General features: G+C 45.1%; 1 pseudogene and 1 gene segment (V, D, J or C); one reads left to right on the top strand and one right to left on the bottom strand.

Annotated features, from left to right (window-relative positions):
- Positions 1-25,275, bottom strand: part of LOC130016778 (immunoglobulin heavy variable 4-30-4-like) — a gene marked incomplete at its 5' end in the record, with an annotated part of 130,032 nt that overhangs the window by 65,836 nt on the left and 38,921 nt on the right.
- LOC130016781 (uncharacterized) lies at positions 13,636-13,753 on the top strand (annotated as a pseudogene).

The raw sequence follows: 25,275 nt of genomic DNA, 5'->3' as shown, positions 1-25,275 counted from the left end.
TTATTATTTTCTTCAGTGAGATGGGTTGCCTTTTACTTTACATCCCATCCAATGTGGCGTGCTAATCCTAGTATATCATGATGCAGAGTAGATGTCACACCAGGAATTTTAAAATGTTTGTGGGGTGATACAACTCAGGTTAAATTTTAAACTGGCTGGTGACTTTGGAGTTCAGAAACATCTCTACAGCTTGGTGATCCCTTCTGAGATTTCTTTATGTTAGATCATTTATTGTCCATTGCTCATTTTGAATACCTTGGGTGCACGGCCACACACTTCTGGAATCCTAGATTGTAAATGGTTGGGTTCCAGAGACATTTCTGTAGAGCACTAATCGATTTGGGAATTCAGTTGGGCGTTTCTGGACCAGGGTTGTTGTTGCACTAAGATGGCACTCGAAGGCACATTTTGGAGGCGAAAGCCAGGCTGACAATTGTCCAGGGAGCTGGGCAGAGACAGCCCAGTGCCTCTTCTGCCATGCAGCATGGAGATTTAGTCCTGGAACCCTCATACCTGGGCCTTGCTTGTGGAAGCTCTTCATCCCCGGGTTCGATCTGGAGTAGGCAGGGAGATTGCACCTGCTCCATCTGGAGTGTCCCACTGAAATGGACTCAAAATGGGGCCTGGAGATGTCTCTGGCTCTAGGGTGACTTTCAGGACTCACTGCTGTATCTCTGGGTTTTGATCTCTTTCAAGATTTATTTATGGGTCCCTGAAACAAAGTCAGTAATAGAGTTCACAGGGTGACGCTGGCGTTGCTTTGTGGGGTTGACTGTCAATGCTTCCAGGTGTATTGGGAAGTGGGTGGAGGTTGCCAAAGACAACTCTGTGAAAGCTTGGAGATTTCTGTCACAAAACCCGCATACCCGAATTTTCAGGACACGTAGTACCTTAGTGAGGTCCGTCCTGAGACAGTAGAGTCAGGCCGTGGATATGGCAGCGATTTTGGACTGTAGAAGTAAGCGGGTGCTGGGGGATCTGCCTGGGCAGGCACAGGTCGACCTGCCCCACTCTGATTTACCCCAGTGTGTTTAGCCATGTGCGAGTCCAAGATTAACTGTATCTTTTGATGTCTTTCCAGATTTATTTACGGTCCTCTAAAATAAGACCAATAAATGAGCTTCTATAGCTGAGCCAGAGGTCTTCTGTGGGTGTGATCCCACATACATGACTTTTAGCTGTTTAATTTCTTGGCAAACTTGGTCCCAAGTTTTTGTGGTCAGGCCAAAGGTACAGCTGCAATTTTGGGTTGTCAGGAAGCCTGAAGGGACCATCAGGCTGCTGATGCACTCACCCCACAGGTATAGGTTAACCTGATGGCGGTACCATACACTATGCAGTGCTTTCTGTTTGTAGAACTGTATGTAGGGTGCGATTGATGTAGGCAGGTAGGTAGGGAAAGGCCCTTTGCAATGAAACAAAGTTTCATGGAAGAAGAATTCTAGGAATGAACCACCTTGTGGATACAGAAAACAAAGGCCTGATAAGACCATCCAAGACCATTCGCAGATCCTGAGGATATAGGCCTCCTCCCCATAAAATTCCTCTTTTTGGACCTCCCTGGTAACCTCCTTAGCAACGTACTTTTACCTGGGAAGAAGCTTCACGTGGGTGCAGGCTGGAGAAACCCTACAAAGGCCACCTTGAACAAAGGAAGGGCGCGCATATGCTGCCCAAGCCCATGTGCTGCTTGCGCCCACGTGGCCGAACACATGTGGTGCCCGAGCACATGTGTTGCCAGCATCTCCCCTCTTGTGATGTGTACTTTCATGCTTTCGTGTCTAATGCTAGGATGTGTGTAGGGGCTCTCTCCACCCTTGGAGAAGCCCATGTTCTCTCTGGACGCGTTACTCTCTCTCTTACTCTCCATTCCCCCGCTTACCTGCTATCCCTTTCTCTCCCTCTCCAAAAGCCTCCAAATAAAATCTATTTATTTCACTGCTTGTATACTCCTGAAATTCCTTTCTGCAAGGCGAGACAAGAACCCAGTAACCCTGGATCCTGGGTGGCAGAGGCAGGTGGGGAGAAAGTGGCTGTCTTTCTCCTCCCCGCTTTACGTAAGTCACCCGTGGGGCCCACTGACATCACGATGACGGACACTCACTCTCAAAAACCTTCCACTCTAGGGATATATTATGGGTTTTTATTCAGGCCTAAAGGCATCTTGGTTTATTCGCAGTCCTGGACCTTTAAAATAGATCACACGCACTTTCTAGGAGGAAGGAGAAAAATGAGGAAAAGCTGTTCTATATCTTACATGAATAGCAAGGAGAAAACTATACAAATAATAAGTATAAAAAAACAGGAAAGTTCCGATTAATACTCACCTGCAAGGCATTGGAGTCCTGGGAGCCTGGTGGGGGTGAGTGTGAGGGACAGGGAGGACATATCACAGGGAGGGGCTTGGGAGTGTGAGGGTGTCACTGAAATTTGAGCTGCTCTGGGAGAGAAGGGGAAGTGTCCTAGGAAAGACGCTGGAACTGGGCATGGATGGGAGTGGGTGGGGGTGATCGGGGCTGAGCCTATGTGTTGTGACAGAATATTGGCTTGTGTGGCTTTCTAGTACATGGTGACCCTCTTTGCCCCCTGGTGGGGCTGAGGCATTTTCCGAGGTGGCCCCTGAGTGCCCTCTGGTGATGGGCAGCGCCTCTGCAGCCCCTCCCGTGTCCCTGCAGGAATTGGTGTCTGGGTGACATGACTGACCCACAGCCCCCTGCAGAGTCACACCCCCGGGGTCACCTGCTCTCAGGCTGCTCCCCTGCAGGCAGATCACAGAGTTCCTGGGTCTCTGGAGATGGTGAATCAGCCCCCCCCCCCCCAGAGAGTAAAGGGGTGATTGTCCTGCCACAGTCCTGCCCTTTCCCGGGTCATCCAGGTTTTCCAGGAGCTCATGAAAGGAGTCTGCACAGAGGAGTCTCTCTCTTATCCCCCTCCCCCTCCCTCTCTTCCTCTTTCTTTCCCTGCCTCTCTCTCCATTTATCCCTCTCTCTTCCTCCCTCTCTCTTTTCCTCCCTCCCTCCCTCTCCCTCTCCCCCCCCTTCCAGGTTAAGCCTTCAATGATTATATGTTGTTAACTGGGATTGGACACCTTCCACATTACATCTCATTCAATCTCCAATCTGGTGTAATAATCCTGTTTTATCAGAGTTGTAGTGTTTGATATGTTCCTCCAGGAAATCCAGAATTTTTAAAGGGGTAATATAGGCTGAAGTTAAATTTTTAACTGAGTGGCAGCTTTGAGGCCTGTGTGTGTCTGCCTGGGCTTCCTGAGGTACACAAAGATGGCGGGACTGTAAGGGAAATAGAAATCAGAAGGATAATGAGAGATATCAGTGAGAAAGACCTGTATAAAAAAAAGGCTTAAAGCAACAAGAGTTGGGATGTGGTCAAAAGAAAACCTGTTTCTTCATTAATTTGGTATGTTGTCTGATATTCGTCGATTGCCTCGAGCAGGCCCCATAACGTCTCTTTCATCCTAGCCCTGAGATTATATTCAAGGCTCTTTAGGAGAATGAGACCCATCATTGTTACTGGTATTTGGCATATTTGGTACGCCACGGGGAGTTTGCCAGACTCTGCCCTGTGGGCAGGCTACATTTGATAGCCTGCAAGTTTGTCCAAAGTAGGAATGAGATAATAAGATGTCATAAAAAGATGTCTTGATAAGATGTCGCGCGGCCGCGAATGCGGCCATGCGGTTCCGGGAGCTGGATTTTATAGTCTCTGAGTCTTGGCCGTTGATGGGATTACATGGCGCCAGGGGGCCAGGTGGTGGGTGTGACCCCCGCCTACTGGAATTTGGAGGATCTGGGTGGAGGATGCTCCACTCCAATCTGAGTAGGCCTGGAGATCTCGGCCCCGGAATCCGCTTGGATTTGTCCCTTTGCCAGTACCTTCATGTGTGCGGAGAGTGGTCTCAGCATGGTAGTGGCTGGTCCTGGAGTTGTCTGATATAATGTCTACAAAAAACACTAGGAGACTTCCCTAAATAGTGAAAATAGAGTTTCCATATAACCCAGTAATTCCATCTAGACACCGTCACCTAAATTTGAAAATAATAAATTAAGAAGTCATAAAGAAACAGACACTGACACATCTGATATAAAGACCAGGACATGGAAATAACACTAATGCTATATGAGAGTTTCATGGAGAAGAAAAACTCACCTGAGCCCCCTCACAAGTGACAGCCAGATGAGGATCAGCAGAATTAGTCTCCAAATAATGCCCAGGGCATCCTATATCCACACAGAAGTCAGTGGGTTTCAGCACTCTGCCAAGTTCCCTGCACCAAGTTCCATGGTCTCTGTATTTGTCTCCCCATCCCGCTTTCTATGGCCCTTGCTCTGCTACCCTCTTCCCGGATGGATGGACTGAGCTGAATGGGCGCTCCCACTTCAGACAGCAAGAGAGATGTTGGGTGCAGGGACGTGAATTGTATGCAGCCACTACGTGCTCTGGGCATGCTCAGACTCATCCTGCTGCTCCTCTACTGGTTCCCCATTGTAGGGGCTGGGAGTGTGCGCCTCAGTGGGGTACAAACCCATAGTGTCATGGGACTGCTACTGTCTGCCCCTGCACATGCGGGGCTCCATTCTCCCCCAAACTGGCCCAAAGTGGGACCCCATTGGTCTCAGAGATTGGGGTCATTCAGTGGATTTTCTCCATGTTATTGAGTGTGGATCATCTCTGTCGCACCTGCCAGGGACCAGGAGGCTTGGCTGCTGCTTCTGAGTTAACACAGGACTATAAATATTCTGAGGTATTCCAGGGCAGATCAGTTCTGGGGAAGAGTCTGGGTCCTAGCAGGGTGCTGAACATTTGGGCAACATCAGGGATGGAGGGTATGGAGCAGGATGCAGGGTCAGAGCTCCTCTCAAGCAGGCCCTTCAGCTTCCCTTATGCCATCTCTGTCACAAGTTCCCAGCAATATCCAGAACTCTTCCTCTTCTGCGTATCATGTCTGCATTTGAAATAAGAAAGCTTTGTGTAACAGAAATACTTAAGGAAGACATACATTGTGTGGGCTCTTTAAACACTGGCTTCAGATCACCTACTTATATCTCCCACATGGCAAAGCCTGGCAAGCTACCCATGACATATTCGATATGCCAAAAACAGTAACAATAACTCTCACAATTTGTTGTAAGACGTTACTGGTGCCCGCTTGAGAAAAACTATGAACAACGGGAGGACAGTAGACAGTGATACTCCCGGAAAGCTACTGAGAATATCCTGGCTACACTATACTGGCGAGCTCCTCGTGGCATATTCAATATGCCAAAACCAGTAACTATAACAGGTCTCATTCCCTGACCCTGAAAGAGTCTCCAATCATTGGGAAAGACGAGTAAGCAGAGACTACTAAAATCTCAGGGCTGGGACTAATAGAGACATTACTTGCGCCCGCTAGAGTAGATCGACCAACATTGGGATGACAGTGATATGGTGATAATAATATTTTGATTTCTGGACTTGACACCCTGTGAAGTTTGCTCTGCTGTAATAGATTTGTGTTGGTACACATGTTCTCGAAGCTGGCAGTCAGTTAGGGCCTTCACTTTCTTGTTTTTCCTTGGTTCTGTTGGACACTACTTCCACTACCCAGCCATCGCCACACTCCAGGATGCTTTCCGGACCCGCGCGGCAGCTCCGGCCGAGACCCACGCACAACTGAAGACCCACAGAACAAGATAAGCGGAACTCTCTGAGACCTTGGACTCCAAGTAGCCGCGCGACACATCATAAGACACTAAATATCCATCTTCCGGAATTGTTGTACCATATTTGATAGGGTTCAAATATGGTAACACTTCCAAGGGTAATTAGAGGTCACCCCAAAAGCCTCTATCCCTCTCGGAAAGACTGGCAAGCTCCCGAGAGAATTCCACCTGCAAGGAAGAGCCTGGCAAGCTATCCGCTGTGTATTCGATATGCCAAAACCAGTAACTACAACTGGTCTCATTCACCTGACCCTGAAGGCTTCAACGACATGGCAGCACTGAGAAGGATGAGAAAGGAGAGGCCGACAAAATCTCAAGGCCGACCTAGGCTGCCACAACGAAGGAAGACAAAAATGATCGTCTTTACTTTCAATGCACGTACGCTAGCATCAGATGAATCCATCGAGGACCTGATGGTACAAGCGCGAATGATCAAGTACGACATCATTGGTCTGACCGAGACAAGAAGGCGTGAATCTCACCATGCCGTTTTCGACACTGGAGAAGAATTGTTCCTCGGAACATGTGATAAAAGAGGTGTTGGAGGTGTCGGTGTCCTTGTCAACACAAACTTGGCCAAGAGCATTGATTCATTCGAATGCCTAACAACCCAAATCGGATGTTTACATTTGAATAGATGTGGCTCACTGCCTGCAGTTTCTATCTTCGTTGTCTACAAACCAACATCTCATTATGATGAAAGAGAAATTGAGAAGTTCTACATGGAGCTAGAGAAGTCCTATAAAGAAGACCACACCTTCTACAAGATCATTGTGGGTGATTTTAATGCCAAGATAGGACCTAGAAGATCAGCTGAAGAACTTCACATCGGGACCCATGGCCTAGAATGGAACGAACAGGGTGAGAGACTGTCTGAGTTCATCATGTCGACCAAGACCATTCATGGTAACTCAGAGTTCCAGAAGGCAGAATCTAAACGATGGACATGGGAGTCTCCCGGTGGACGATTCCACAAAGAAATAGACCACATCATATTCAATCGACGGTTTTGCCTGACTGATGTCGCTGTTGTCCCAAAATTTCGAACGGGATCGGACCACCGTCTCCTTCATGCAAAATTCTACTTCACCGAGCGGGGAGAAAGGGCTGCAAAGTTCAAAAAGAGAACTCCCAGAATGACCACCAGTTGGGAACTCTTTGGTACTATTGCGGCAACATGGGAAGATGCCATTGTTGACAACATTGACGAGGAATATGATCGACTGGTTCAGCACGTCCATGAATGTGGGAAGAACGCCAAGAGAGAGATAGCCACAAAAAATCACCTATCTTCGAAAACTCTTGAGCTAATTCGCCAGCGTGGTTTGGCGCATGCCTCAGGCAACCGCAAGCTAACGTCCGAGCTTGCAAAGCAGTGCAGAGATGCGATCAAGGAAGACCTCAAAGAGAGAAGAGCAGAAGTACTGGTAGATGCGGCAGAAGCCGGGAAAAGTATTCGTGAAGCCCGCCTGTCCTTCGCCAACTATAAGACCAAGATGACTGCCCTCCGACGTCCTGATGGATCCATCACATCCTCCAGAACGGCAATGGAGAAGATTATCCATGACTTCTACTCAAATCTCTTCGATAGCCATGTCCACTTGCCGACATACCAAATTCCACAGGATGGGTATGTCGTTCCCAACGTTCTCCCTTCCGAAATCCGACACGCCATTTCGTTGGTAAAGAAACACACAGCACCCGGCCCAGACAAGGTCAGACCTGAACACCTCAAGAACCTGCCGTCAGTACTCATCAATACATTGGCTCGGCTCTTCACTCGCTACCTGTCTGAATGCAAGGTTCCGTCCCAATGGAAAACCAGCAAGACCGTACTACTGTTCAAGAAGGGAGACATCCATGACATTGGCAACTATCGCCCGATCTGCCAATTGTCTGTCATCTACAAATTGATCACTCGAGTCATCCTGAATAGGATTGGCAGAACACTAGATGAAGGACAACCATGCGAGCAAGCAGGGTTCCGCAAAGGATTCAGCACCATCGACCATATCCACACGATAACCAAGCTCATTGAGGTTTCTCGGGAGTTCAAGATGCCGCTCTGCTTTACGTTCATTGATTTAAAGAAGGCCTTTGATTCTGTTGAGACGGAAGCGGTCATTGAAGCCCTAGCCAGTCAGGGCATTCAAGCCCAATACATCAGGATCCTCCATGAGCTGTATTGCGGATTCACTACCAGGATCTCACCATTCTACAAAGAAGTGATCATTGATGTCAAGACAGGGGTGCGGCAGGGTGATACCATTTCACCGAAACTCTTCAGTGCCACCCTCGAGAACATCATGTGACGACTGGAATGGGAAGGAATGGGAGTGAAGATAGATGGTTGGCAATTACACCACCTCCGCTTCGCTGATGACATTGTTTTAATAACACCAAACATCAGCCAAGCAGCAAAAATGCTGGCCGACTTTGACCGTGAGTGTGGAAAGGTCGGACTACAGCTGAATCTTACGAAGACAATGTTTATGAGAAACAGCCTTGTTCCTGACGCCCCATTCACTCTCAATGGAACGACCATCTCCGAATGCAACAGCTATGTGTACCTAGGTCGAGAGGTCAACATGACAAATGACCTGGCACCCGAGCTGCGCAGGAGGAAGAGAGCGGCTTGGAACGCCTTCAAGAACGTCGAAGAAATAGCTAAGAGGACGAAGAACCTCCTGTTCCGGGCACATCTCTTTGATTCCACTGTTCTTCCTGCATTAACATATGCCTCAGAGACCTGGGCCCTACGCAAACAAGATGAGAACGCCATTCAGGTCTCCCAAAGAAGAATAGAAAGAGCTATGCTTGGAATATCACGTTTCACTCAAATGAGAGAACGAATCTGGAGTTCTGACATCCGTCGACGATCAAGGATCAGGGACGCTGCTTCATTTGCCAAGGTGTCGAAAATCAGATGGACTGGCCACGTAATGAGATTTAAAGACGACCATTGGATTATAGCTGTTACTGATTGGATTCCATGGGATGTCAAGAGACCGCGTGGCCGGCCACCTACCAGATGGTCAGACTTCTTCGTCAAGATCATGAACGATCGGTTTGAGGCCCTTCCTGTTCCCGGAGCGAACAGATGCCATTGGGCTACACTAGCACGTGACAGGGACAAATGGAGACGTTACTCGCGCCCGCTCGAGCAAATCGATGACTAACGGGAAGTTAAGTGATTAAGTGATCTGTTGGAGCACGTTTGTTTCCATATTTGTATCAAAATTCCAACAGGGTCGTTTAAGTGTCAGTGGGCTGTGAGTGGGCAATATTCCCCTTGGGGAAGGAAACAAGGGTGTCATTGTCTGGGCTCTGAGCTCAGTCTCTGATTCATTAATTATTAATACACCAATATTGTTGTAATTTGGGGGTATTTTAAAGGGAAAAATGAGCTGTTGGGGCAGCGTAATAGGAAAAGTTCACACTGCATCTTTTGTTGACACCAGATTTCCAGAAAAACTGCAGGTAAACATGCATCCCGTGACCCCTATCATGTCTACGTGGACACTTCATGGACACTAATGGGAGATGTGGTTATCTCTCCAAGTACCAGTTCCCTAGTTTTCAATTTCTGTCAACATATTTTCTCTAGGTTAAAACTACGCTCATTTTTTTTTTGCTTTTTGGGTCACACCTGGCAATGCTCAGGTGTTACTCCTGGCTCTGAACTCAGGAATTACTCCTGGCGTGCTAGGGGGACCGTATGGGATGCTGGGAATCAAACTCGGGTTGGCCGCATGCAAGGCAAATGCCCCACCCCCTGTTCTATCTCTCCAGCCCTAAAACTAGGGTCATTGTAAATGGTAAGTGCCCATAAATTTCTCCCTGGGTGTCTGACCTCTCTGCCTACAGATACCTAGTAGAGTTGTTTGGTTATTCCTTTTACATCTCAAAATACTTCCAAATCTGTCTCAATAAATGACATTTATTTCTTAGGAATTTTACGGCAGGTGAATTAAGGTGCCACCTTCCTTCAGCTGGAAGCGCTGAGTTCTGGCATTGCCAACAGGGTGTCCTGAACCTTGCTCAGGATCCGCTGCTGCTGTTGCTCAGGGATTAGCCCCTCATCACACATCCCCCTGGTGTTTCTGCCCTCTCTGAGTGAAACATCTCCTCAGCACGGGCATGATGCCTCCAAGGTCACAGGGACAAAGGGAGAGGCATGCGGGGTTCACTCTACTGCATCATGGTCACTGAAGAAAGTCACATTGAGGTTGGGACAGGATATGGACACCACTCATTACCCAACACCTCGTGATCCTGGACTTTTGATCATGACCACTATCAGTGTGTCACTTTCTCCACTCCCCATGTCTAGTGGCGGGATTCCAGTTAAGGGACACTGGGATGCAAAAACGCACATGGGGTGGGGCTCACAGCCTCTCAGAAGGGGTCTCCCAACACCTGGATTCCATTTCAGAGAAAATGATTTCCTGTTGGCCCAAAGTAGGTGAATATGTGCATATTTAGATGCTAGGATGTTTTGTAGTTTTACACATTAGTCCCAGGAATGATCATGCCTGTCCTTTCAGGAACAAATCACAGAAAGGAGGTCAGGAAATCAGGGGTAGACAGGCACAGATGCTGATGCACCTAGGTCACTCCTCCACCACCGCTGGTGTCTGTGTCGCATGTCCTCCCCAGTGCCACATGTGTGATGCTGAGAAGAGGAAATGAAGCTCAGCTCCTATTTCTATTTACATTTAATAAAGAACATGGTCTATTTGCCAAAAACATTGTAGAATAATCAAGGATTTTTCTGGGGCTGGAGCTATTGTCCCAAACCTGCAGTGGTCCTAACGCACACTGACATGTGTTAGCTCCTGTGGTAAGTGTGAAACACAAGGATCTCAGCCATTCAGGAAATATGTGTGAATGATTATTCTAGAGGAAACAATCCAAGAAACTGCAAAGTCCCCCAAATACTTACAAGTGGTTTTTTTGCTAGCTTCGGAGAAGTGCAAAATCCAATCCAAGAATTAGATGAGTGACTGCAGGTGTTCTCGAGAGAAGCCATCTTCCTCTTGGCTGTCGCTGAAGGAAAGAAAGAGATCGTGAGCCTTTTCTTCGGATGAAGACTGGCCCTGTGAGCCCCATTCTGTGTCTCAGAGTCTGACTCTCTGAGGAGGAAGTCAGGAGGATCAGCGTCCCTATGTCTCCTCACCCGGCACAACTGCCTCCCACTCAGGTTTCTGACACAGTCAGGATGTGGTTGTCACACTGTGTCTCTCGCACAGTAATACACGGTCGTGTCCTCAGTGCTCAGCCTGCTCAGTTCCATGTAGGCTGTGTCCTTGGACTTGTCTGCAGTGAGTGTGAGTCTGCCCTGCAACTTTGGTGCGTAGTTTGTATTACCAATACCAAGATATATGCTTCCCATCCACTCGAGTCCTTGTCCCGGGGCCTGCCGCACCCAGTACATATAGTAGCTGGTGAAGGTGTATCCGGATGCCTTGCAGGAGATCTTCACTGATGTCCCAGGTTTTCCCACCTCAGCCCCTGACTGCACCAGCTGCACCTGGGAGTTCACACCTGTGGACAGCAGACAAGAGTGGGTGGACTCCACTTGACTGGCCCCATACCCTCAGCCCATGGCATGGGGACACTTACCTGCAGCCACTGCCACCAGGAAGAGAATTCTCTAGGTCCAGTCCATGGTGGGAACAGTGCACTCAGGGGCTTCTGAAGGTGTGGGAGTGCCGGCTGTGTGAGGTTGTCAGGACACAGACACATCTGTATTTAACTCAGTGTCTCTTGCATAATTTGCATATACATGAGGAGGGAGAATACATATCTGAAGGTCTGGTCCAACCTGAGAAGGGCCTTGTGGAAGGCAGCGGGTCCATACTCAAAGGGAGTGAAGAGGTCCACGTTCTGATTCTTGTTTGAGGAGATGAGACCCTGCCCTGTTCCAGGACTCTGTGCACACAGAGCTCCCCATCAGGGGTCAAGCCCTTTCAGGATCTTCCTCTCAGGGCCCCCACATCTGTATGGTCTGGAGACATCTGGGCACACCTGGGCTTTGAGGTTATTTCTGGGAACCTGCAAATCCCCTAAGGGATTGTAAAATGAGACAACAAAACCATCCTAATGCCCCAGTGGTTTCCATTGGAGAAATTAAGAAGTCCAGAAACATAACCTACATACAGGTTCTGCTGCCTTATGTTCCTCCCCAAACGGTAAGTTTGCACAATTTAACTTTCTGTGCCTTGTACGTATTTTAATTTTGGTTTTCTTGAGAAAGCAAAATTATTTTTATTGAAGAAAATCCATTCTGAGATTTCTGTGTCTCTGCACCAATTTCTCTCACCTCTGCATCCACTTCAGGCCTACAATTTGGTGCTCTTGAAAATGGCGCCCCCTGCAGCCCAATCCCCACACTGCAGGGAGAGCCTCTGGGCTCTTAGGGGCATTAACCTTTTGGCATCTCTAAAGCAGGATTGAATCCTGGGACTTCACTTCAGAAGCCTTCTTCAGGAGTCATATTCCTTAATGGGCCTTTTGATTACGTTTTGAGTCACACCCAGTAGTTCTGAGGGCTTACTCCTGACTCTGTGCTCAGGGATCCCTCAGGTAGAAGCAAACAAACACTGTCCTCCCATTGTTCATCGATTTGCTTGAGCAAGCCCAGTAACGTCTCCGTTTTGAGACTTGTTGTTACTGTCTTTGGCATATTAAATACGTCATGGGCAGCTTGCCAGGTTTTGCCATACAGGCAAGATACTCTCAGTAGCTTGCCGGGTGTAAAATTTTATCACGCCAAAGGTTCTGTGTTCACGGGCTCACTGGACGGCACTGTCTCAACACCTGCGTTCGGTGCTCTTGAGCCTCTGTGTGTGGCCTGGATCGGAACGACTGTTGACCAAGGGCAGACGGAAGAAGAAACGGGGGCCAGGCCGGTCTATATCAATAGTAGTTTATTCCAATCCTCTTCACTCCTGTCTTTCTCTGCCTCCTTCTCTCCTGGGCCCCAGTCTTGGAAGCTCTCTCCTTCTAGCTCTGACTCTGTATCTCTGGAGCCCGAGCTCTCTCACTTCTGACTCCCTTTCTGAGCTTACGTCTTAATTTATATAGCAGTCACATAAGGCGGTGACATAAAGGTGGGTTGAATACTGACGAGTCAACAAAGAGAGGTAAGACCACTCCTCCAGGAGATTAACTCAAGTATAAAATCTCATCTACAGAGATTACTTCAGATTACTAGGAGATCCACCCAAGGGTGGGATCCCAACAAGGGTGTGTTCTTCCCTCAGTTAGTAATCTACTTAAATAGTTGTAATAAATCTACTTCTAATATTTCTAGCAATGTCATTCTGTATGAGCACAGTAAGAGATATAAATTTAGTTTGGTTCTTCCTGAGAACATCTCACTATACATTTCGCAGTCCTCAGGCCAGGTTAATCTTCCTAGCTCCAGCAGGGTCCTAGTCTCGTCGTTACTTACTTTTGGATCATGACAGCATTTGTCCGTGATCATGCCCTGAACTTATAGTTGAGTATCGTGGCTCTTTGGCCTGGCCCATTTCAATGCCAGGGTAGCTCACTGCTTGCCCTGGGTCCATTCAGTCCCTCGTCGGGACCCTGCTTTTGGGGTGCTAGGAACTAAGGGCAACTGAATCAAGAAATCAGATGCCCAGGAATAAATATTATTCGGAGTCAATCAACTCCCAAGTTACAAAGCATAATATAAACTGTCTTCCTGTGTCCACACATAAAGGACATTGCTTACAATACAAGTTCAGTGTCCTTAGATGGGTGTGAGCTGACAAACCTAAGCTACCTGAGGAAGGACAAGAGTATTATCCTAGAGCCGGGCTCTCTGAGAGGGGTGGAAGAATTGAACCCAGCCCAGCCGGACTTGCTGCGCGCAAGGCAAACGCTGTACCGCTGTGCACCCTGTTTCGGCCATACCACCCTGAACGCGCCTGATCTTGTCTGATCTTGGAAGCTAAGGAGGGTCGGTCCTGGTAGTACTTGGATGGGAGACCGCCTGGGAATACTGGGTGCTGTAGATAGAAGCATCCTAGGAAAATATTGGCAAATCAAGTGGTTGTATGTATAAAAATTAAAAGATGACCCTGTTGGCTCTTTGCTGAGATTATGTAAAAATAATACAATAAATAATTCACTCAAATAAAAATAGTAAAAACCATCAAACTAAAATAGGATTTAAGTCTTTAAGTAAAGAGTTTAATAGTACTGTCCTTCGGTCGTTCATCGATTTTCTCGAGTGGTCACCAGTAATGTCTCCATTGCAAGACTTGTTGTTACTGTGTTTGGCATATCGAATACAACACGGGGAGCTTGCCTTGTGGGCAGAATACTCTTGGAAGCTTGCCAAGATCTACAAGAGGGGCGGAGGAATCGAACCCAGGTCTGCCGCGTGCAAGGCAAACACCCTACCTGCTATGCTATCGCTCTGGCCCAAAGACTTTAATGGAAACAAAAATATATTACATTTGTTAATTTAATAAAGAGTTTTTCAAAAACCAGACATGAGTCTAACACAGCTGCTAGCAAGTTTATTCTATAACTGTATTAGTAGGACAAATATAAGTAAATAACAAATGAATATGATGAAATTAATAAAGTTTTATGGAATATATGACTTGAACTCTAACTTTTTCAGTGACTCAGAATAGCTTTATTTAAAACTTTTTTCTTAGAGAAATTCAAAGGGAGAGAAAGTGAGAGCCGTGTTCAAGAGACCACATGGGTTTCTCCAAATGGGAAAACTTGAGTTCTGATTTCAGGTCACACACGTTAGGAATTTGGAAAACATCTTTCCACCCAGCACAATTGAATATCTGAACAAGTGAAACTCAGAGATTCGCTTTCTGTCTCTGTGTGAATAGTAAGAAAGGAGAGATAGACAGAGAAGTAAAATAGGATTATCTAAAGAAATTTACTTAGAGAAATGCAAGGAGAGAGAGGGGAGGGGAGGCAAAGAATTGTAACAGGAAGAACAAAGACAGCCCAAGTACAGAATCTGGTCATCATCACGTGAGCCATTCTTCTCCTTTATTGATCCCTAGGGTCCTATATGGGGTCTCTGTCTGTCTGTCTGTCTGTCTGTCTCTCTCTCTCTCAGGTCTATTGATCTCAATATAGACACTGAAATGTTGTTGTGCATATCCCTTTTCCAATTTTCAACATTTAGTTCTAGTCCAATGATCATATCTTGCTATTCCTGTCATACTATTTCTTCTCTGTCCTTCACAAACCACCATACAAACCACACAAGCTTTCAACCATTGACCCGTCCTGCTGTCCCCTGTGTTTCCTGACACTGAATATTAATCTCATAGCAAAGTTTATATCCCTCAGAAGAGTGCATTTATTCTACATCTGTCCCTTTCCTTCTGACTCATTTCACTCAGCCTGATACTCTCCATTTCCCTGCTTTTATAAGTGAATGTTATGATTTCATATTTTCCTGGTGACTGTATAGTTTTCCATTGTGTAGTTGTGCTATATTTCATCCATATATAAATATCTGAGCCCCCCATTCTAGTCTCACAGTGCCCCTCATTCCTGTTTCCTACTGTCTCTCCCGCTCATCTCTTTGTGCTGCATCTCACAGCCTAGGATTTTTTTCTCCATACAACTGCTCCTGTGTTCTTCTTCTACATTCTTCTCCCTCTGTTCCCCATGCTAGTCTTTCTGCGCTCCATCTTGCTGTCCTGCTGTCTCTCTCTCTCCAACTGTCTCACTTCTCCAGTTCCCCAGCACTGGGGGTAGCCACCACACCCTGTCAGTAGCAAGATCAACATAAGAAAACCCTTCCTGATGGTCCATCAGGCTCAAAGGCTGACACACCACCTAGGGGTGTCCCCTTCTCCTTAGTCCAGTAACTCAATTAACATCTTAATCTTATTTCTTGATCACTTCATCACTTGACTTCCTGTTAATCATCGATTTGCTCGAGCAGGCGCCAGTAACGTCTCCATTAGTCTCTGTCGTTTGCTAGTGTAGCCCAATGGCGTCTGTTTGCTCTAGGAACACGAAGAGCCTCAAACCAACCGTTCATGATCTTGATGAACAAGTCTGACCATCTTGTAGGAGGGCGGCCACGCGGTCTTTTGAAATTCCGTGGAATCCAGCCGGTAACAGCTCTAGTCCAGTGGTCATCTTTAAATCTCATTACGTGACCATTCCATCTGATTTTTGACATCTTAGCAAACGATACAGCGTCCCTGATTCTTGATTGTCAACGGAGGTCGGAACTCTGGATTCTTTCTCTCATTAGAGTGAAACCGTGATATTCCAAGCATATTATTATTGATATTTATTTATTTATTAATATTAGTTATTTTGTATGGACGCAGTAAGAGATACAATGAGCTTGCAGGTGGCTCTCCGGGAACATCTCACCACGGACTCAGACTATAGTGCTCAGGCCGGATTAATCATTTCTAACCCTAGCAGGGTCAGAATCTAGTTATTACTCTTTGGATCATGATAGAATTTGTCCATGACCATGCTCCTAATTTATAGTAAAGTATTATGACACTTTGGCCAGGCCCATTTTGATGCCAGGGTAACACATAGCTCACAGCTTGTCCAGGGCCCATCTAGTCCCTCATCAGGACTCTGATTTTTGGTGCTAGGATGTAAGGGCAACTGAGGCTTAAGTGGAGAGAACAGATAACCAGGAAGTAAAAATCATTCAGAGTCAATTAACTCCCAAGTTACTAAAGCATAGCATTAACTGTCTTCTTGTGTCCGTACAAAAGGACGTTGCTCTAAATTTACTATGCAAAGGACTTACAGAGAAGAGAAAAACAGTATTTTCAAGTCAACAGACCACAAAGAAAGAAATTACAAATAAAATCAGGGGAATGGGAGCACTGTGATGGGAACAACCTAGTAAACTTAAGCTCTCTGCGGCAAAGCAGAAAGTATAAAGCAATGTTATCCTATACTCTACAATAAATGGTGTAATGGGAAAATAATGCTACACACAAAAACAACAATAGAAGATAGACTGAATCCATATCTCACAGCAGATGCAGAATTTAATTAAAAGTGGACTTATGGTCCAGCTTTGACAGACAGCTGAATCCTTAAAATACACAGAGGAAAACCTCGACCAGTCTCTCCATGACGCTAATCTTAGAGGGCCATCTACAGTTTCATTCCATTGGCAAATAACAGAGAAACCAAAATAAATAATGAAACTAAATCAATTACAAGATTTTAATGAGAACGTAAATGATATTAAAATTGAAGTAAACGAGATCCAGCCCCTAGAAAGCCGGTTTTCAACCCCTGAGCCGTGAGGGACGGGCACAGAGGCCCAGCTCTGGGCAAAAAAGCTGAACGGCTCCAATTCCAAACAGGTACAGTCCGCCCCCAAGGGCCTGGGACCCTTTCTGGGCATGCGTACCTAAATCCAGCCCCTAGAAAGCCGGTTTTCAACCCCTGAGCTGCGCGGGACGGGCACGGAGGCCCAGCTCTGGGCAACAAAGCTGAACGGCTCCAATTCCAAACTGGAGATGTTCCCAACTTCTTGCCCAGTGCCAGGGACCCTTTCCGGAGCCGTGACCGCGTAGATTTTCCCACTACGTATGCCATAGGAACCATAAGCTACCTTCTTAGATGGAAACTTCTCTATTTTATCTCAGCCACTAGAAACACAGTAGCCAATAACTCATAAGCCTATCTTAACTCACACTGCATATCAAGCAGAATAGTAACAGTGAACGTGAAGGACTAAACCACACCTCTCACAATGGTAAAGCAACGTAAAAGCTCACCAAACTTTCATATTGAAGAGTCTAGCCCAGATGACACCAACAGTACTGTAGTGTTAGACAACCTCTCTGACAAGGAATTCAGGAGGGAGCTTCTTAGGATGCTTAGGGAATTAAAAGAAACAATGGAATGCAATGCCAATAGAAGACAAGAGGATCTGAAGGCAGAAAGGAGGAAAATGCAATAAAAAATATCAGACCTGAAAAATCTCATACGCGAATTGAAAAGCTCAGTGGAAGGCCTCAGCAGCAGAGTAACAGCTGCTGAGAACAGAATCAGTGAACTCGAAGATGAAGTTCAGAGACTCTCCAGAAAAGAGCAGAAAATGGAAAAGAGACTCACAATTCGGGAACAGAAATCAAGAGAAGATCGTGATGAAGCCAAGAGGGGTAACATAAGAATTATTGGAGTCCCAGAGGTACAGGAAGAAAACCTTGATGAAGAAGAAACTGTCAAAGACATCATTGCTACAACGTTTCCAAAGCTGAAGAAAACTTGTGACCACATTCAGGGGGCCCGAAAGGTACCAGCTAGAAGAAATCCGAATAAAAATACCCCAAGACACATTCTGTTCAAAATGACCAAAACCATCGACAGAGACAAAATTCTGAAAGCAGCAAGATCGAAGAAAGAAATCTCTTACAAAGGAGCATCCTTAAAATTCACAGCTGATTTTTCTGATGAAACCCTCATGGCCCGAAAACAGTGGTGGGACATAGTGAAAAAACTCAATGAAATAAATGCCTCTCCAAAAATATTTTACCCAGCGAGACTCTCATTCATAATAGAAGGAACAACACACAGTTTCACAGACAAACAACAGCTCAGGAACTTCATAGACTCAAAACCATGGTTAAAAGAACAACTAAATGGGCTACTTTAAGGCAAGAAAGGCCCCTCAAATACACCAAATTTTAACAGAACAATGGGACAAAATCCCATAACAATAATCTCTCTCAATGCCAATGGGCTAAACGCACCAATTAAAAGACATAGAGTGGCAGGATGGATTAGAAAATTGAACCCAACATTCTGCTGCCTGCAAGAAACGCATCTCAATAGTCAAAGCAAACACAGGCTCAGAGTCAAAGGCTGGAAAACAATCCTACAGGCAAACAGCTCCCATAAAAAAGCTGGGGTAGCCATCCTAATATCAGACCACATCGATTTCAGAGTGAGACAAGGTCATAAGAGACAGTGAAGGCCATTTCTTATTGATCAAAGGATCTGTACAACAGGAAGAACTTACAATAATAAATGTATATGCACCTAATGAGAGACCAGCAAAGTACTTAAAACAACTACTCATAGATTTGGAAAAAAACATCAATAGCAACACAATACTAGTGGGAGACTTCAACACTGCTTTGTCACCTCTTGATAGATCAACCAGACTCAAGCTTAGCAATGACATACTTCATTTGAGGGAAACAATGGAAGAAAGGGACTTAGTAGATATATATAGGACACTTCATCCACAAAAAGCTGAATACACATTCTTCTCAAGCGTACATGGAACATTCTCCAAGATAGACCACATGCTGAGCCACAAAACATGCCTCCATAAAATTAAGAAGATAGAGATTGTATCAATAATCTTCTCAGACGATAATGCGCTGAAATTAGAAGTAAATCACACACAAAAACAGAAAACTAAATCAAACACCTGGAAATTAAACAGTGCACTATTGAACAACGAGTGGATTAGACAGGAAATCAAAGAGGAAATCAAAAGATTCCTAGAAACGAATGAAAATGAGAACACGAGTTACCAAAACTTATGGAACACAGAAAAGGCTGTGTTAAGAGGAAAGTTTATAGTTCCACAAGCATTCCTCAGGAAGGAGCAGCGAGCACACATAAGTAACCTAACCTCACAGCTTAAGAGCTTGGAGAAGGACCAAAAAAAGGAGCACAACCCGAACAGGAGAAAGGAAATAATAAAACTCAGAGCAGAGATTAACGAGATGTAAACCCAAAAAACAATCTGAAAGATCAATGAAACAAAAAGCTGGTTCTTTGAGAAAATTAACAAGATCGATAAGCCTCTATCAAAACTCACAAAGAAAGGGAGAGAGAAAACTCTAATAAACCGAATCAGAAATGAAAAGCGGGTCATTACAACAGAAACCACAGAAATTCAGAGGATCCTTGGGGAGTACTTTGAGAAGCTTTATGCCACGGAACATCAAAACCTCGAGGAAATGGATAAATTCCTAGACTCCTACAGACTCCCAAGGCTGAACCAAGAAGAACTGGAATACCAGAACAGACCTATCACCATGAAGGAAATTGAAATGGTAATAAAAAGTCTCCCCAAGCACAAAAGTCCTGGCCCGGATGGATTCACTAGTGAATAGTTCCAAATCTTTAAAGAGGACTTACTCCCAATGCTCTTTATGCTTTTCCACGAAATTGAAATATCAAAAACACTTCCGAACAGTTTCTATGAAGCAAATATCACACTGATACCAAAAGCAGACAGAGATACCACAAAGAAAGAAAATTACAGGCCGATATCCCTGATGAACACAGATGCAAAGATCCTCAATAAACTACTAGCAAATAGAATCCAACTACTCATCAAAAAGATCATACACCATGACCAAATAGGATTCATCCCAGGGATGCAAGGATGGTTTAACATTCGAAAATCAATCAACATAATCCATCGTATCAACAAAAGAAAAGATAAAAAGCATATGATTATATCAATAGATGCAGAGAAAGCATTTGACAAGATCCAGCACCCCTTTATGATGAAAACCCTAGCCAAAATGGGTATAGAGGGGACCTTCCTCAACATAATTAAAGCCATCTACCACAAGCCTACAGCAAGCATCATCCTCAATGGGGAAAAACTGAGAGCCTTCCCTCTAAGATCAGGGACGAGACAGGGATGCCCACTCTCTCCACTTCTGTTCAATATAGTACTGGAAGTACTTGCAATAGCGATTAGGCAAGAAAACCATATTAAGGGCATTCAGGTAGGAAAGGAAGAAATCAAGCTCTCACTATTCGCAGATGATATGATACTCTACTTAGAGAACCCAATAACCTCCACCAAAAAACTCCTAGAAACAATAGACTCATATAGTAAATTTGCAGGTTATAAAATCAATACCCAAAAGTCCATGGCTTTCCTATACGCAAACAGTGAGAGAGAAGAAAGCAACATGAAAAAACAATCCCGTTCACAATTGTGCCCCAGAAAATCAAGTACTTAGGAATGAGCTTAACTAAGGAAGTAAAGGACCTGTACAAAGAAAACTACAAAACGCTACTTCAGGAAATAAAAGAGGACATGAGGAAATGGAAAGATATCCCCTGCTCATGGGTCGGGAGACTTAACATTGTCAAAATGGCAATACTACCGAAAGCATTGTATAAATTCAATGCAATCCCTATAAGGATACCCATGACATTCTTCAAAGAATTGGAGCAAACACTCCTGAAATTTATATGGAACAATAAGCCCCCACGAATAGCTAAAGCAATTCTTGGGAAAAAGAAAATGGGAGGAATCAACCTCCCGAACTTCAAACTGTACTACAAAGCAGTAATAATTAAAACAGCATGGTACTGGAACAAAGGCAGAACTGCAGACCAATGGAACAGGGTTGAATACACTGACATCTCCCCTCAATCATATGATCATCTAATCTTTGATAAAGGTGCAAGTAATGTGAAGTGGAGTAAGGAAAGCCTCTTTAATAAATTGTGTTGGCATCATTGGACAGCTACATGCAAAAAAATAGGCTCAGAACTCTGCCTAACACCATGTACAAAAGTAAGATCAAAATGGATTAAAGACCTCAACATCAGACCAGAAACCATAAGGTACATTGAAGATAAAGTTGGCAAAACCCTCCATGATATTGAAGCTAATGGTATCTTCAAAGATGCCACGCCACTGGCCAAGCAAGTGAAAACAGAGATAGATAAATGGGACTATCTTAAACTAAGAAGCTTCTGCACCTCCAAAGAAACAGTGACCAAAATACAAAGACAGTCTACAGAATGGGAAAGGATATTCGCCGAATACACATCTGACAAGGGGTTGATATCCAGGATATACAAAATACTGGTTAAACTCCACAAGAAGAAAACATCCAACCCCATCCAAAAATGGGGCAATGAAATGAACAGAAACTTTCTCAAAGAAGAAATCCGAATGGCAAAAAAGCACATGAGAAAATGCTCTACATCCTTAATCATCAGGGAGATGCAGATCAAAACCACAATGAGATACCATCTCACACCTCAGAGACTGGCCCACATCCAAAAGAACAAAAGCAGCCGATGCTGGCATGGATGTGGCGAGAAAAGGACACTCCTTCATTGCTGGTGGGAATGTCCACTGGTTCAGCCCTTCTGGACAACAGTATGGACGATTCTCAAAAAATTAGAAATTGAGCTCCCATTTGACCCAGCAATACCACTCCTGGGAATATATCCCAGAGAGGCAAAAATGTATAGTCGAAGTGACATCTGCACTTGTTTGTTCATTGCAGCACTCTTTACAATAGCCAGAAACTGGAAGAAACCTGAATGCCCAAGAACAGATGACTGGTTAAAGAAACTTTGGTACATCTACACAATGGAGTACTATGTAGCTGTTAGAAAAGATGAAGTTATGAAATTTACATACAAGTGGTACAATATGGAAAGTATCATGCTAAGCGAAATGAGTCAGAAAGAGAGGGATAGGCATAGAAAGATTGCATTCATCTGGGGGATATAAAGTAACAAAGTATGAGATTAATACCCAAGAATAGCTGAGATCAGCACCAGGATGATTACTCCACAACTTAGAGGCCAGCCGGGTATCCTAGAGGAAAGGGCAGTTCAGATAGAGAAGGGAGCACCAAATAAAGGATGTTTGGAGGATCCTCCCAGAAGGGGAGATGCATGTCGAAAGTAGACTATGGACTGAACATGTTTGCCACTCAATGCCTCTTTTGCAGACCACAACACCCAAACGGAGAGAGAGAACACAGGGGATTGCCCTGCCACAGAGGCAGGGGGGGATGGGGGGATGGGGGTGGGAGGGATATTATCCATGGTGGTGAAAAACGGGCACTGTTGGAGGGATGGGTATCTGATCATTGTATAATTGAAACCCAAGCACAAAAAATTGTAAATCTACAATTGTAAAAAAAATAAATTAAAAAAAAATTTGAAGTAACCAACTGACTGGAAGAAAATGTGTACCCACCAAACATCAGATATTCATAGCACTCACCCAGCTCAACATCAGAACAAATAGCACCGTAGCACTGTAGCACTGTACTCCCGTTGTTCATCGATTTGCACGAGGGGCACCAGTAACGTCTCCCAACAAATTGTGAAACTTGTTGTTACTGTTTTTGGCATTGAATACATCACGGGTAACTTGCCAGGCTTTGCCATGTGGGCGAGAAACTCTCGGTAACATGCCGGGCTCTCTGAGAGGGGCAGAGGAATTGAACCCATGTTGGCCGTGTGCGAGGCAAACACCCTACCATCTATGCATCACTCCAGCCCATTACAACAAATAACACACGATAAAATGGTGTGGAAATAAACAGATTATTTACCAAAGCAACATTTCTGTGGGCTGTAGACATATGAAAAGGTGTTTATCAACATTATAAAGGAAATGTTAATACAAAGGACAATGAAACCATCTCTCTCCAGTGAGAATAGCTTATATGAAAAATACTGGAAACAAACAGTTTTGGAAGGTTGCCAAAGAAAACAACGTTTCTATGTTTGTGTGAACTTATCTAAGGAAAACACTATAAGATTTATCTAACAAGTGAAAATAGAATCTCCAAGTTACAACTGATTTTATTTTTGGTAGCTTCACCCTCGCTTGAAAATAGTCATTTGAGAAAATACATGTAGACATTTGTTTATTGCAGCGTTTAGAATAGTTGCAAAGGCATGGAAACAATCCTAATGCTTAATGACAACTTTATGGATAAGGAGTTGTGGTATATATACACAATTGGATACTGTGCAGTTATAAGCAAAGACAAAATAGCAGCGTTTTTTGCACCATGGAAAACTAGGTACCTAATACTTGATACCTAATATCAAATTAGGTGAAGTTAGTCAGAGGGAGAAGAACAAATTCAGACAATCTTATTCACGTGTGGTGCACAAAGAACAGAGCGTCAGGATGGACAGGATCCAATGATAACGCCCCCTACATCCTAACCACACTCTGGGGTTCCCGAGAGGAGTCAGGCGGGGGCTCAGATCCCTGGGAAGGAGAGGCTGAGCCCAGGGGCCGCAGCAGAGTGTGGGAGTCTTGAGGATTTATTGCTGGGAGAAGCGCAGGGAGTTTGTGACCCACCAGCATCAACACTCAGGCTATTGTCATCGTGTACCCTCAGTGAAAGTAAGAAGGGAAGGAGAGAAATCTCTCCATTCTGTGAAAAGAAATGATCTTGATTAAAGAAAAATCAACCACACCTGACCTAGCAGGACATAACATTCTCTAATGGACTCTGAGAAAGGACGAGAAATAAGCAAATTTGAAATAGAAGAGAAAGCAATTATTAAAATGTGTTAAAATGTATATCACTTAATCACTTAACTTTCCGTTAGTCGTCGATTTGTTTGAGCGGGTGCCAGTAACGTCTCCATTTGTCCCTGTCGCGTGCTAGTGTAGCCCAATGGCATCTGTTCGCTCCGGGAACATGAAGGGCCTCAAACCGATCGTTCATGATCTTGATGAAGAAGTCTGACCATCTGGTAGGTGGGCGGCCACGCGGTCTTTTGACATCCCGTGGAATCCAGTTGGTAACAGCTCTAGTCCAGCGGTCATCTTTAAATCTCATTACGTGACCAGCCCATCTGATTTTATTCATATATTTTATATATATATTTTATTCATATAATTTTATTCATATATTTCAATTAAAGAGTAAAGAGGACTCCCCCCCCCCCAAGCCTTTCTCCCCTTTCTCCCCTTGCCTCTGGAGCACAGCCCTGGAATCTCTGAATCACAGCACCTCCTGGTGGTCACAAACACCCCTGCAACTCCCTTGTCTCCCTCAGCAGGTTTGTGTCTGGGCTCACAGGGACTTGCCCTCACTGTGTGTGTATTTTGCACAATAATACACAGCTGTGTCCTCAGTTACTGAATTACTCAGTTTTAGATAAAATTGGTTCATGTAGGTGTCCCTGGAGATGCTGACTTGAGACTGAAGACTCGGTTTATAGTATGTACTTCCATCACTCCATATACCACCAATCCAATTCAGTCCCTTTCCAGGGGTCTATCCAGCCTATTGTACATCATAGCTGGTTAGAGAGAATCCGGAGACAGAGCAGGTGAGGGACAGCATTTGCCAGGGCATCAACAGGCTTAGTCCTGACTCATGCAGCTCAACCTGGGACAGGACAACTGGGGACAGAGACCCATAGTTGAGTCACGGGCTTAGAAGCCCCATGCCCTGCCCAACTTAGAGCCTCTGTCCAGGAGACACTCACAGCTTCCACCAAAAAGAGGAGGAACCAGCGCTGATGCATGTTCCTACCCACGAGGTCCATGATCTCAGGCACCATGTAGTGGGAGAGGGAGTCCGTTTTGGGGTGAGTGTGAACGTGGTTTTAATCTTGAGTCCTGAGTGAAGATTTGCATAGGGGAGCCTCTGTAGACAAAGAAAGACAAAGAAGGGGGCCCGGGAGCGGCTGTTGTGTGGGATCCCTGGGAAGAGGTGCTGAGTGTGGCTCAGAGCACTCAGGTTTGCCCCTGGGGCCCTGTCACAGCCGGGTCTCTTCCTCC

The sequence above is a fragment of the Sorex fumeus genome, unplaced genomic scaffold (genome assembly GCF_029834395.1).
Source record: "Sorex fumeus unplaced genomic scaffold, SorFum_2.1 ptg000167l, whole genome shotgun sequence".
Taxonomy (NCBI): domain Eukaryota; kingdom Metazoa; phylum Chordata; class Mammalia; order Eulipotyphla; family Soricidae; genus Sorex; species Sorex fumeus.
Note: the sequence above shows the minus strand (reverse complement) of the source record. Positions and strands in the feature narration are given on the sequence as shown.